We start from the raw sequence: 13,482 nt of genomic DNA on the forward strand, positions 1-13,482 counted from the left end.
AGCGCATTGTTCAACAAAATCACAGTAATGTAAGAGCACGCTGGACGGCCTGCAAACCGCTGTGAGGGTGACCCCCAGAGGGGGAACCGACCGGCTCTGGGTCACTGGGACATCTGGGCTGGGTGGGGCCTCTGCTGGGTCCAACAGCTGGAGCCGGGAGCGCCGCAGCGGCCAGGCCCCGCCCCTTACGTCAGGGGGGCGGGACCGCGGGAGATTGGCGTTCCACGGAAGCTCTGTCCGCCGGGAGCCCGGGAGGCCTGGAGGAGGGAGAGTCGCTGGCTCCTCCGCCGGCTTCAGGCGCCCGCGCCCCGCACGCGGAGTTGGGAAACTGAGAAGTGGGTTCTGTTCTGCCTCTCAAAGACAAATGGCTGGCTTGGAAGCATAACTCACCCCGCCCTTTGGATCCCCGCTTGGTCCTCTTCTGGTGCCTTGGGATCCGTGGTGACCATGCTGTGATGAGCGCCGAGGGAGGGACAGGTAAGAGAGACGCGGCTAGCCGCCCCCGCCCGGCCTCTGCTCACTCTCAGCCCAGCTGTGCTTCGGGCTAGTGACTGCATTTCTGCCACTTCTGATCCGGGACAGGACTTGAAAATGGAGAAGCGATCACACCAGTTCAGTTACTTGATTTCTACAGGACGTTACCCTTTTTTTTTTTTGAAAACAGGTCTTTTGTAAAAGATGGACCGTGCACACACTTGCGCCTTTCACACAGGCACGCACACGTTCAGTCATTCTGTTTCGAAATCCTGTAGTTTAAAGCAGCTTGGACTGTCTGCACCCCTCCCCCTGGTAATGAAAATGTTGGTACTTTCTCCCAGTGAATAAACCGAGGGTTGATCCCTAGGGAGGAAAAGGTATTTGTGTGTTTGTGTTGGAACTTTTGTGAAACTGTTTTGATCGGAATGCTGAAAATAATTAAATAAGAAAAGATGTCCGCATTCTTTCCTGCATACTCCAACTTTGAAGAACTTAGTTGTTTTTTTTGGGGGGGGGGCACGCTTCATCTAACATCGTAAAACGTGTTTTATTTCACCATGTCAGTAGGGAAAGATGTGGGGTAGTCAATGCATTCCTCCAACCTGGGAAATCAGAAGGCTGGTTTGGGACTATGTGCTTTTAGAAGGAATATATTCAAAGTACTCTCATTCGGGTATTTAGGATAGGACTACTAAAATTCCTCCTGGCTTCGTTTCGAGGCAAAGAAGACAATACAGGCTTAGAGCAAACCTCTAACTCCAGTCAACCTTGAAAGGTTCTCCATGGAGTATAGGGACTCCTTCTGATCAGTGTTACTGTATCCACATTTAAACTGCTAGGCCATGCTTCTGTGAAAAATGCATTCAAAAACAACAACAACAAAACAAACAAACAAACAAAAACCACCAAACCCTCTTGCTTTCCTAAGAGTAAAAATGAGGCACGTGAGCTTTGTAGCAGAATGGTTCGTTCGGTGTTCTTCATAAGCCCCAACTGCAATCGACCTACAGAGACAATAAGGAATTCTTACAGATTTCTATTCTCATTGAGACGTGTTTTATAGACCTCTATCTTAATAGCTTGTAATTATCAGAATGAGATCAAATTGTTGAAAGAAGTTAATAGAGAAAGGAGAAGAACTTTCAACCATCATCTGTTGTGTGGAGGAAAAATGGAAAGTTCGGCAATCTGAAACAGGATGTGGGGAATGTTTGACCTTCCTGTAACAAAGAGTGAATGCTTCTCATCGTTAGTGACTAAATAACCGATAGGCTGTTATTTATTTTCAATAAATGGAGGGAAAATGCTAGGGATTTGGCTATAACCTATTATAAGATTGGTAACTCATCTATTGGACAGTCATACATTTTAGTATCAATTTTTAAAGAATTTAAAACAATGTTCACACATTAAAGCCTTCATTCCATGTTTGACTTACTGTTTAATTAAGGTGAACCCTCCCGCCTCATGACTTTTCTATTTTTGGTTTTTCCAGACACGGTTTCTCTGTGTAGCTTTGGAGCCTGTCCTGGAACTCACTCTGTAGACCAGGATGGCCTCGAACTCACAGAGATCCGCCTGCCCCTGCCTCCCGAGTGCTGGGATTAAAGGCATACGCCGCCACCACCCGGCGCCTTTTTTTTTTTTTTTTTTAATATCACAAGCAACATCATTGGGGGACCCTGAAAAATGCATCAATGAGGACACACATAACAGGTCATCAGTGCTTAAGCAAGGAGAGTTTACCACCCCGGGAACCAGGTGCTGGACTTTATCACCACATATGTTAATAGATACAGCCCGGAGTAGCTTTCCTGGGTCCCTACACATTCAGCACCCAGTCTAGCTCAGAAACGATGATACTCAGCATGTGCTGTCGATAATAAGAGGGATTGTGGGAACTCTGAAAAAGAGAGCTGAGATGATACCACTTACATGTTCTACATTCTCAGACACGTTGTTTTTACCTAGAAAGCCATTGTGTTTTTCCTGGCAACTAAGATATATTTACTAATCTAGAATGCACAAATTAATGCCACCAAATCAAATCTGTGGCATTATCACCTATAATCTCTCTGACTAACATAAGAACCACTGACATTTGGATTATTTCTCATCAATAAATTAGTTTTTGTATAGTTTTTTTTTTTTAATTCTAGAAGTCAGATACCATTTTGCAACTGTTATGCTTACATTTTTTCCTGTCAAGGACATCCTTCCATATCACCTGTTTTGATTTGGTCTCCCCAGTTTCTGTGCAGACATGGAGATTTGTTACAATGCTGAAATTGTTGGAAGTGATTGGGATGTCTGTACACATCCCCAGACGTAGACATTCCAGTTTTTATTTTTCTTTATGAACTGCCCATGTATGTCTGCTTTCTTTGGATTTATTTATTTCATGTGAACGAGTGTTTTACCTGCATGCCTGCCTGTGCACCATGTGTTTCTCTGGGGCCAGAAGAGGCCCTCAGATCCCCTGGGACTGGAGTTACAGACAGTCGTGAGCCACCACGTGGGTACTGGGAATTGAACCCTGGTCCTCTGCAAGGGCAACAAGCACTCTTAACCACTGAGCTAATTCTCCAGCCCTGGGTCTACTTTTCATTGAGGATCATTTTTATAGCGTTTTAAATCTACCTCTGTCTTCGTCTTTTAGGTTGCCGTAACACATTAGTATAAACTGGATAGCTTGTTTAAAGAAAATCTCAGAAATTCTCTTCTTACAGTTCAAAAGGCTAGGGAGTCTGAGATCATGATAACTAAAAAGGTACTTGCTTCACTTGATCCAGGCTGTAAGGGGGTATGGTAGTCCCAATGCCCAGTTGAGCATGTGTGGTTTTGCCAGCCTCATTTGGTCATGGTCAATATGAGTGAGCTGAGGACATGGGTGTGTGAACGAGATATTGGCGGCATTGTAAGGATGTAGTAATGGTAATAGGCAGAGGACAGGCAAGCAGACAGTGCAGAACTCACTCACAGGATCACTCAGGGAAAGGAAGATGTGGCTCACAGCGAGCAGAGATACTGTTCTTGCCAGAAGACACATGTGCCGTTCTCGTCACAAAGGTGCCCTCAGAGATGCCTTGGGAAGTGGTCCCTTCCGTCGGTCGTCATTGGGAGACTATTCTGAAGCTCTTTACTCCATTTTCCTGGGAGAGTCCCTTCCTTTTGTCCCATTCTATTGTCTCTCTCACACTTCTTGTGAGAATATCTCAGTTTTTGTACCAGAGCACACTCTTCTCAAATATCTTTCACAGTTTCCCATTTCTTCCAAACTAAGCATAAGCCCTTCACCCCAACACTTCCAACTTCACTCTGGTCCACATGTCTATCACCGTTTTCATGGCCCATCACTGCCTACTATGTGCTGGAGACTCCAGCTGTATGGAACTGCTCAGAGTTACCAAAGCATTTCCAACCTCTCTCCTTTCACAGCATTGGCTTTTCAAAGTCTATAGCTCTCTCCTATCAGGATTCTGAGCAGCTGTCAAGGCTCACTTAAAATGCTCTTTTCTGGGAAGCCTTTCTTCCCCTTTCCGTCCTTGGACCCCATACAGTGATTTTCTTTAATGGGACTTTCTGTTTCTCTAAATTCCCACACTGTATGATTGCCCTTATTTGATCTTTAAAAATTGAATTGGCTGTTTTCATCACATTTTAGGGCTTTTTTTTTTTTTATTCACCACCAGTGTGGTACCTAGGACAAGGTCAAGTAAATAAACCAGAGCAGGTAAGGGGAGAGTTTTGTCTGTCTGCTTTGTGGCCTGGTTGGTTTCTGGCTTAGAGTGGGAGCATAAAGAAAAATCACTTTCATGAATGAATTAGTGGCAGTGGGCGAGACGCAGTGGGCTTATTTAGGCATCCTTAGAAAACCTTGGGGATAGATAGTTCACTTTACAGACTTGGAGACCCAGGCTCGGGAAGGTCAGTGCTTGTTAGGTGGCCAGTTGTGGAACCGCTGGCAGAACCTGTGTTCTTTCTTGCAGATGCATTTGAACATAGCCGATTACAGTGTCAGTATTGATTCAAGGTCGATGTAGTGACTCTCAGGGCTCCATTTTACAATTCCATGAAGATGACTGACCTTTTCTTCTTGAAGCATTTTTAGATGGATACCCAATGCAATTTTTCTTTCTCAGAGTCTCACCTTAGAATAAGCTTTGTAAATTTTTTTTTTTATGGCACACCAATTCTTTTTTTCTTTTTTCTTTTTTCTTTTTTTCTTTTGTTTTTTGTGAGACAGGGTTTCTCTGTGTAGTTTTGCGCCTTTCCTGGGACTCACTTGGTAGACCAGGCTGACCTTGAACTCACAGAGATCCACCTGGCTCTGCCTCCCGAGTGCTGGGACTAAAGGCGTGCGCCACCACCGCCCGGCGGCACACCAATTCTTAACAGACTCTGAAATAAATGTTAGACATACATAGCACATGCAATAAAAGGGGGGTGGGTAAAATAAATCACAGCTAGAGACATGACTTTGTTCAATCATCAAAGACAGTCTTTGTTACCTCTAGCTCTACACCATCAAATTTATTGTTCTTACTGACTTCCTTTTTGTTGGCGGAATTAAGTTGAGCCATTTACTGTAGACTAGGGATGGTAGTGCTTCTGCTGGTCTTTCAGTTCCTTTGGTTTTCTGGTGGCAAACTTGACTGTGACAGCAGAGGTGGTATGGTAGTCATGCCTACCACCTATGGCTTTCCTGTAGGAAGCAGGGCAGGGTACCTGTGCCCCATCTCTTTACTTTGGTCTTGGGACAGCAGAGGTGGTATGGTAGTCATGCCTACCACCCATCGCTTTCCTGTAGGAAGCAGGGCAGGGTACCTGTGCCCCATCTCTTTACTTTGGTCTTGGGACACGCAGAGCAGCTACACTTGACCGTCTGATTTCGATTTTCTTCGTCATCTTGTGCAGGAGGTGCTGCAGCAGGTACCGTATTCACCAATGATTCTGAACTTCTCGGTGCGGGCAGCCCTGTCACAGTGACCTAGGCTCCAACCCCGGAGCTTGCTGACCTCTGTTTCAGACCGTTTACAGTTACGTCTGACCGGTATTAGTGTCACATGCCATGCTTGTCATGCTTAGCGTACGGGCCTCAGAGACAGTTGAAATATGTATGTTGAGACAACTTGAATAATTGGCATATGTAATCCAGTCTTTGACAACATTATGTGATGCATTGAAGTCACTTTTAGTCATTGAGAAAGAATGCTTATCCATATAGTATTTATAACAGACTTACAGTCAGTCAGCCGATAACTTCCAAAACCAAATCATTAGGTCTTAGGAATTCAGGTTTTCATGTACTGTACTGAAATGTGTTATCTATAATATAACAAAATAAGTGAAGGAATGCCTGTCCTCTTCATTCATGTCCAAGAATGCCATTTGCCTTAAAGGATATGTTTCAAAATTTGAGTCTTGATGTGCTTATTTGATTCATATGTAATAAATATATATTATATATTTATAATATATAATAAATATATTAGATAGATACATAGCTAGGTAAGTGTAATAATCTGTGAAAGACCTTTAGAAAATATTTGGTGTCATATATTGTTATGACATCTAATTTTTCAAGTGCATACCATTTTTTAGAGGCTTAATAATTTCCTTTTTAGCTACAAAAATAACTCGTCTTCCTTATTTACTATATTTTTTCTTTCATCATTCCTCAAATTATTTCCCTTGCTTTAAATATTGTTAGATTTACTTATATGGAAACAATCAATATTTCTGGCATATAAGGAAAATATTTTGACGAGTTATTTTAAGAATAATATACATAGGAATGGAAATGGTTTGCGGTTTGCTGCATAAAAAGAGCATTGGACAGTGCTCTGTGAGAAAGATGTAAATTATAAGTAAGACTTTCCACGGTAGACTTCAATTGCCAGGTTATAGTTTTCAGTGTAGTCCCTAGACCTGGGGTAATGGTATTAGTTGAGTGTGTTTGAAATGTAATTTCTTAGCCCCAATGCAGACCTCCTGAGTTGGAGACATGACGGCCTGTATCTGGCAGGAAAAAAAAAGACTGAGCCAGTATTTACTAAGCGTTTCCTGAGAGTCTGTTTAGGGATAAGTCGGAAAACCAGGTTTAGTGAAGACCTCAGGTGAGCTGGCCAGCATATTCACTGAACTTTGACAGGCAGGCCTGTTGGCAATGGTGAATGTTGACAGTGTGTGTGTAAGTATGACAAATGTGTGCAAACTCAGTGTGTGCAAAAACTAGCAGCTGCAGCATCTTCCTTCCGGATGCTTCCAGCCTGAGACTGCTGTCCTCCAGGAGAGCGCCTACTGAGACGAGCTAACTCCTCCCATTGGGCTGTATGTCATAAACAGGCTGCGGGTCCAGGGGGCTGTGTAGCTGGTACCACATCATCAGACTACACATGGTCACCTGACCCTAGCTTTTCTGGGTGTATGTCTAGCCTTTCTTCATTACCTCACTGCCCCTAGTCAGGCCAAGGTGCCAAGCCTTGCAGGTTGCAGCACTGATACCTTGTGTTTCCTTTGAGCTGACTGGAAACACTACCAATTGAAGACCCCCAAATTTATAAAGCGATCAAAACACAATGTCTAATTCTTAAAGACAGTGTTGGCTAGTTTTATGCCATTTGGTCCCTGACAGCAGATTCCTGTTACAAACAGAAGTAAACTAAATGTTGTTGTGCTTGATAATAGGAAGTTCCTATAAAGTAGAATTTGTATCAGTTATGTCAATGTTATAGAATTATATCAATGTTAAGCTGATATAACGCTAGGCGTTGATATAGACACGCTCGTTTGGGACCTGAGTATGAATGTTATCTTTTACGCTCGATGAGATTTTTCTTAAAAAGGGAAAAGAAAGCCGGGCGGTGGTGGCGCACGCCTTTAATCCCAGCACTCGGGAGGTAGAGCCAGGCGGATCTCTGTGAGTTCGAGGCCAGCCTGGGCTACCAAGTGAGTTCCAGGAAAGGCGCAAAGCTACACAGAGAAACCCTGTCTCAAAAAAACAAAAAAAAAAAAAAAAAAAAAAAAGGGAAAAGAAAACAAAAACATAGGTGGTGCATGCCTTTAATTCCAGAATTTTGGAGGCAGAAGCAGGCAGATCTCTAAATTGAAGGCCAGCCTGGTAGACCGATAGAGTAACAGGACAGCCAGGGCTCCACAGAGAAACCCTGTCTCAAAAAACCAGAAAACAAAATAAAACAACAACAACAAAAATACTCCCCCCAAATACCCCAAAACTTAAAGTATTGCGTTCACACACCCCTACACACACACACACACACACACACACACACACACACACACACACTCCCAATCGTTTAAATGTAGAAGTGTTTTGTTAACTTCTGACTATGCAGTGCTCCATCATAAGAAGGTTTCAAAATTACAAGAGGTAATATACTTAGGATTAGAGTTAGCTTAAGTCTTTAGTTTTAAAGATAAAAATGAAGGTCTATTTCATAGTTCTGGAATAAACATGGTAAAAATAGAGGCTGCCATAAGAAAGACAGTTAAAAATCAAACTTGATGGCAGTAATCAAAGTTAACCAGTGTTAACATTTTCAAACTATTGTGTTATAAATTTTATATAGTATAGCAACTTCTGTGTGTTTTTCCAAGGTTCTTTTCCAAAATATATTCCTCATGTAAATATTTAGATCATAAATGAATAATTTATGATATAGACTTTTTATAAGAGCTGAGTTTTGATGATAATAGAGCAATTTAGGATGGTATTCAAACAGTGAGGTGGATCCTACAAATGAGCTCCAACTTGAAAGGAGTTTATGTCTAAATGAAGCTTATTTTGTATTGTCATCTTTAAAAAATTCTATTGACTTGTGTGTGTGTTTGTGTGTGTGTGTGAGTGAGTGAGTGAGAGAGAGAGAGAGAGAGAGAGAGAGAGAGAGAGAGAGAGAGAGTTTATGTGCATGGATCCCTGGAACTGGAGTTACAGGGGTGTTGAATGCCAGATGAAGGTGAGAACCCTGGAAATCAAACCCAGGTCCTCTGCAAGAGCAGTAAGTGCTCTTAACTGTTGAGCCATCTCTCCAGCCCTAAGCCTTGTGGTCTTTAAAATGCTTTTCCTGAATAGCAGACATGTCAATCTTTAACAATTAATAAATATTCCTGTTATACTGTAACTACCATCTATTGGTCTTTCATATTCAGATAGCTTGCATTCTTATGAGCTCCTAATAACAAACCTACAGGGTAGGTATTATTATTGCCATTTATCTTTTATGGAGAAACTGAGGGTTATAAGAAATCCTGCTGGGACTGAGTGATGGAGTCTGAATTTGAACAATTCATCAGCTGTAAGTGATTAAAAAAAGAAAAATCCATTCTTTCCAGCCTGTCACTCATCCCTCTGTGAAACAAAAGGATGGCTTGCTTTAATCCTGGGTTTCTCAGCAGCATTCTTGATTTGGGGTCTCATGAGGGACCATTTTGTGTACTGTAGGATATTCAACAGCCTCCCTTGCCTGTGGCATCCATAACAAAAAAAGTGTCTCCAGATATTGCCAACCTGGCCCCATTTACATAATCAGTCGTCTAAAGCTGAACAGAGCTGCCTATTCAGGCAAAGGAGAGATGACTTTAAGCCATTTTAAGGATAGAGATGAAATTGGCCAAACAGGTCTCTGGCCCAGGACCAGCTCATTCATTCAATACTTGTCATAATTGATTAGCCTTCATTCTCTCAAAGTCTGTTTTGTGTGGAGAGAATTACTGCTAAGGTGCATAATATAACCCCTAGAACCTGACGGACAGTAGTTAGTGTGTTTAAAAATAGTCCTTGGGTAGCCGCTCTGTGCCGGGATTGTTTGGTTACTGTTCTAACAATAAATGAGGTGGCTATATAGGGATGTTGATATTAAACAATCTTTGCTCATTGCTCTTTATCTTCCTAACACTAATGTCAAGACTGTCTTTGTAACCATAGTCCAGGGTGTTTACCACAGTTTATGCATCACACACACACACACACACACACACACACGTCACATAAAACAGGAGCTTGCCCCCCTTTTAGTGTACATGAGGAAAGAAAGCCCAGCAGGAGACGTGCATTCTGCCGGTTTAACAAGACCCTTCGGTTCTGGTGTTCAAAGTGAACGCTTCTCTGTGTGCTTGCTTTCTTGCAGAACTTGTTTACTTATTTATTGCTGGGGGTTTTAATGCTCTGTTCTGCTCTGAAACCTGCCTGGCCACTGCTATTCTCATGGCAGCTACTCTCTGAGGTTTTGGTTAAATGGGGGAACCCCATGGGGCTTGTGGCTGGTCGCTTTTCTAGACTGTGTACTCCTGCAGGCCAAGAACCCTGGAGCTGGTACAGGACATAGGCTTCAGTGCCTGGATCAGGACCTGGCAGTCCGGGGCGAGTTTTTCAGTACCTATTTATTTACTAAATGGCAAGAAGGACAGGAGGTATCTGAACAGCAGGCAGTGATTGTATTAAGTCAGTCTTGTTAATTTTGATCTTCGTTTTGGTCTTATACTTCTTGAAGACCATAGAAGTCATGATTTACCTATATTTATTAACCTCTGTTTTGGAGTTAAAAGAGTTTCCTCTTATAACAGCAGCTTTTTGGTGGGGGTGGGGGAGCCTATGAAACCGTGTGTGCACATTCACAGAGGTGAGGAAAACAAGAAGATTCAGACACGGTTCTGAAGGCGCTGATGGTACCTCAGCTCCCAGAGCACTGGTGCTGAATTCCCAGAGAAGAAAACGTACCGAGTGCCTTGTGAAATACAGCATCATCAAGCACGCGTTGCATGATGATTTCCATCCTGGGTGAAACTGATTTTTACTTTCTGTGATGTCTTAAGTGGTCTGAAAACATAGGCTGCTCTGAAGAGTGTCCTCCCTGAGAGCTGTGGAGCAATGCGGTTTAAATACTTCAGCTGTTTTAAAAACTTGGTTCTACTGTTTTATTTCCTCTGTTGCCTTACACGATTAATGTCTGTTTCATAGTTACATGCTGTAGATCTTAATGTAAATTCTTAGGACTCTAGCATGCACGATAAAAGCTGTAGGGTGATACCAGGATATGTTGCTGCCAGTGACTCCAGTCTAAGTCAGTGGGGCTAAGACCGCTCAAGGGGACTGCGGCTGCGCTGCGTATGTGAGGGGTGCTAGTTCACTCATTCACTCATTAGTTCAGACCACAAGTATTCACTGAAGGTCTCTACTTGATCCTGTTCTAGGCATGAACCTGTATTCATGAATGAAAAAAAAAAAACCCCAGAAATTTCTACTCTGATGGAGGAGGGGGATTGACAAAAGCTAAAATACTAAAAGAATTCTCTGTGGAAAATGACAGGAAAGTTCAATGGACGATAAAGCACAGAATGGGCTTAATATGAGGCAGATCATGTACAGACATATGTTTTTACTACAGTTAACATGGGAGCCATTACAGTTTTCCATTGAGGGAATATCCAGATCTAACTCTGGTTGTAACAGAACCAGGGTCATGGAGATGGCCTTGGGGGAGCGAGGTGGGTACTGGAGGAGACAGTGTGGTGTGATGAGATTCAGATTATTTTCAAGGGACAGCTAACAGAATTGGCTGACTGAGTGGATATGAGGAAAAAGTGGATATGGATGTGGAATATGAGGAAAAAGCCATACTCAAGGAGAGTGCAGAAGCTCTGGACCTGTGCATCAGAAGGGTGGGGCAGCCATTGATTGGCCAATTGATCTGTGATGGAGGCTGGTCTGAATATGGCATGACTAACCAGCTTAGTCTATCACGTGTCTGTCTGGAAATGAGCTGCCTCCTTGGCAGCTCAGGCCAGGAGTCTGGGTTTTAGGAAGAGTGTATGCTTGAGAAGGTTGGCCAGGGGACCTTGTGGAAGCTTTTGTATGAGGACTTTGCTTTCCTTGATAAAAGAAGTAAGATCAGGCATAGAAAGGATATTGAAGGAGGGGTGATGTTAGATACCAGGGAAAGAAGAAAAATATCTGAAACAATTGTGCATGGGAAGTACAAGTTATCAGACTGCATTCTCTGATTACAGTCCGTGTTGACTTGTGGTTTGTGACTGTGAATTACAAGCGACTATTCTGGGATGGTCTCTCGCAAGCCCTTTGAGACAGAATGTATACAAACTTTGCTGTAACTGCTCAGAATAGAAGCAGAGCATGGGTTTTTCCAAGAAGGAAGTGAGAAAAGTGATAGCAGGTGTAAAGAATACGTAAGAGAGGGGTAGGCGTTGGTCATAAAATTTAAACCTGTCAAGGAGGAAAGTAAAACCATGTGAGAATGATGAGCAGAAGAGTGGTCTCTGATCTGATAGTGGTGGATGGATCACTGGGTTTTGGAGTCTTGTTTAAAGTAACATTTATTTAAATGTAAATTGTATTTCTACATGTTGGATCCTGTTTCAAGTACCTGTGAAAAATCTTCTATTGACTGCATCTAATGTTTCTGAAATTAGCAAATACAAATGGTTTAGTAAATATTCCAGCATAGATTATGGCAAGTATTGAACGTGGTAAGTATTGTTGTGATTTTATGTTTATAATACTAATATATCACATATTAATATCTTATGTTTATGATATTAATATATCATATATTAATATCTGATTAACATTGAAAAGCCAGATCTCAAAAACATACTATTCTATTATTTTCATAGCATAGTATTTTAGAAGTATCTAGGGTTACCAAAAGCAAAACATAGTATTAAAAAGAGCTACTTTCAGTGTTTCAGTGTATGTTTATCCTGTTTTCAAAACTGATTAAGGTAACTAGGCAGCCATTTATGAGTATATATATAATAAATAGTATAAATAACACAAGGATATGCCTCTATATCCGGAATGTTTGCCTGTTTTTCTTCAAACTGACTGATGCCAAGTATCCACCAAAGGAGACTCAGTTATAGATGTGATCCCTTCAAGAAGATAAGAGACTTATGGAAGAAGAGAAGCTCTGAAGCTTTCTGTGTCCAAATGGATCATCTAAAACCACCCACCCATCCATCCATTCATCCATCCTTCCACCCACCCATTTCTCCAATAAATGTATCTGCTACTATATACTAGTGGTTCTCAATATATGGTTGTCCAACTGTAGTTTGTTTTTTTTTTTTTTTTGGTTTTCTTTTTTGTTTTTGTTTTTTGTCTGTGAGTTGATACAAAAAAATTACAGATTTGGCAGAAGCAGTAATGTACTTTTGAACTTTGTTTTTTTTTTCCTAGAGAAATGCATGATATGATTCTCTCTCAGTGCTGAGCAGCAGCAGCGAGCAGCCACTCCAGCTCAGCCATAGACACATGAATAAAGAACTGGTCTTTCACAGGGCACTGCTGTGTTGCCAGCGTTCTGTGCATATAGGTATTCGGTAAATTACAGAGATGCTCCACACTGTGTTGAGAAACAGATGTGTTAGATGATCCTGCCCGACTTTAGGCTAGTGTAAATGTGCTGGGCACACTGAAAGGGGACTAAGCCACGGTTCTCAGTGGCTCTGGTGTGTTATATTCGACTTACAGCATCTTAAACTTGCTGTGGTTTTACCAGACCATCACCCTATCATCAGTTGAGAAATATCTATGCACAAAATATTGAGTCAGCTATAGCTCAGCGGTAGAATACTTGTCCAGCATTCGTGAACTGTGACTATAAAACTCAGCATCTCACACACACATTTATTACATACATGAATTTACATATGTTTGCATATATAAATGTGGCATAACATGTGGATATGTGTACATGGGTTTTATATATATATACATATATATATATATGTATATATATAAGTATACTAGTGTAAAAACTTTATTTTCCCATTGAAGAATTGAAGAAACTTTGATGTGTTTGGAAACAAAAAAAAATAGAGGCTTTTTCTAGTATAAAACAATACATCTTCATAGGTACTTCAGTCATTTATTATTCCTCTGCCTTTTTTTCCAAAATAAACATGTTTATTTGGAAAGCCTAATTTGACCCTTTATCAGGAAGGGTATATAAATGCGTGGGTCAT

At 41.6% G+C, this 13,482-nt stretch overlaps 1 protein-coding gene across 1 annotated transcript in view; it reads left to right on the top strand.

Annotated features, from left to right (window-relative positions):
• Window positions 1–214: 214 nt before the first annotated feature.
• Atp10d (ATPase phospholipid transporting 10D (putative)) overlaps window positions 215–13,482 on the top strand; it is an 87,952-nt gene continuing 74,684 nt past the window's right edge. The window contains exon 1 of the mRNA XM_052735097.1: window positions 215–477. The gene's annotated coding sequence lies outside the window, so the exon portion shown is untranslated. The remainder of the gene's footprint in view (window positions 478–13,482) is intronic.

Source organism: Peromyscus californicus, unplaced genomic scaffold (genome assembly GCF_007827085.1).
Source record: "Peromyscus californicus insignis strain IS unplaced genomic scaffold, ASM782708v3 Scaffold_13__1_contigs__length_99412109, whole genome shotgun sequence".
NCBI lineage: Eukaryota > Metazoa > Chordata > Mammalia > Rodentia > Cricetidae > Peromyscus > Peromyscus californicus.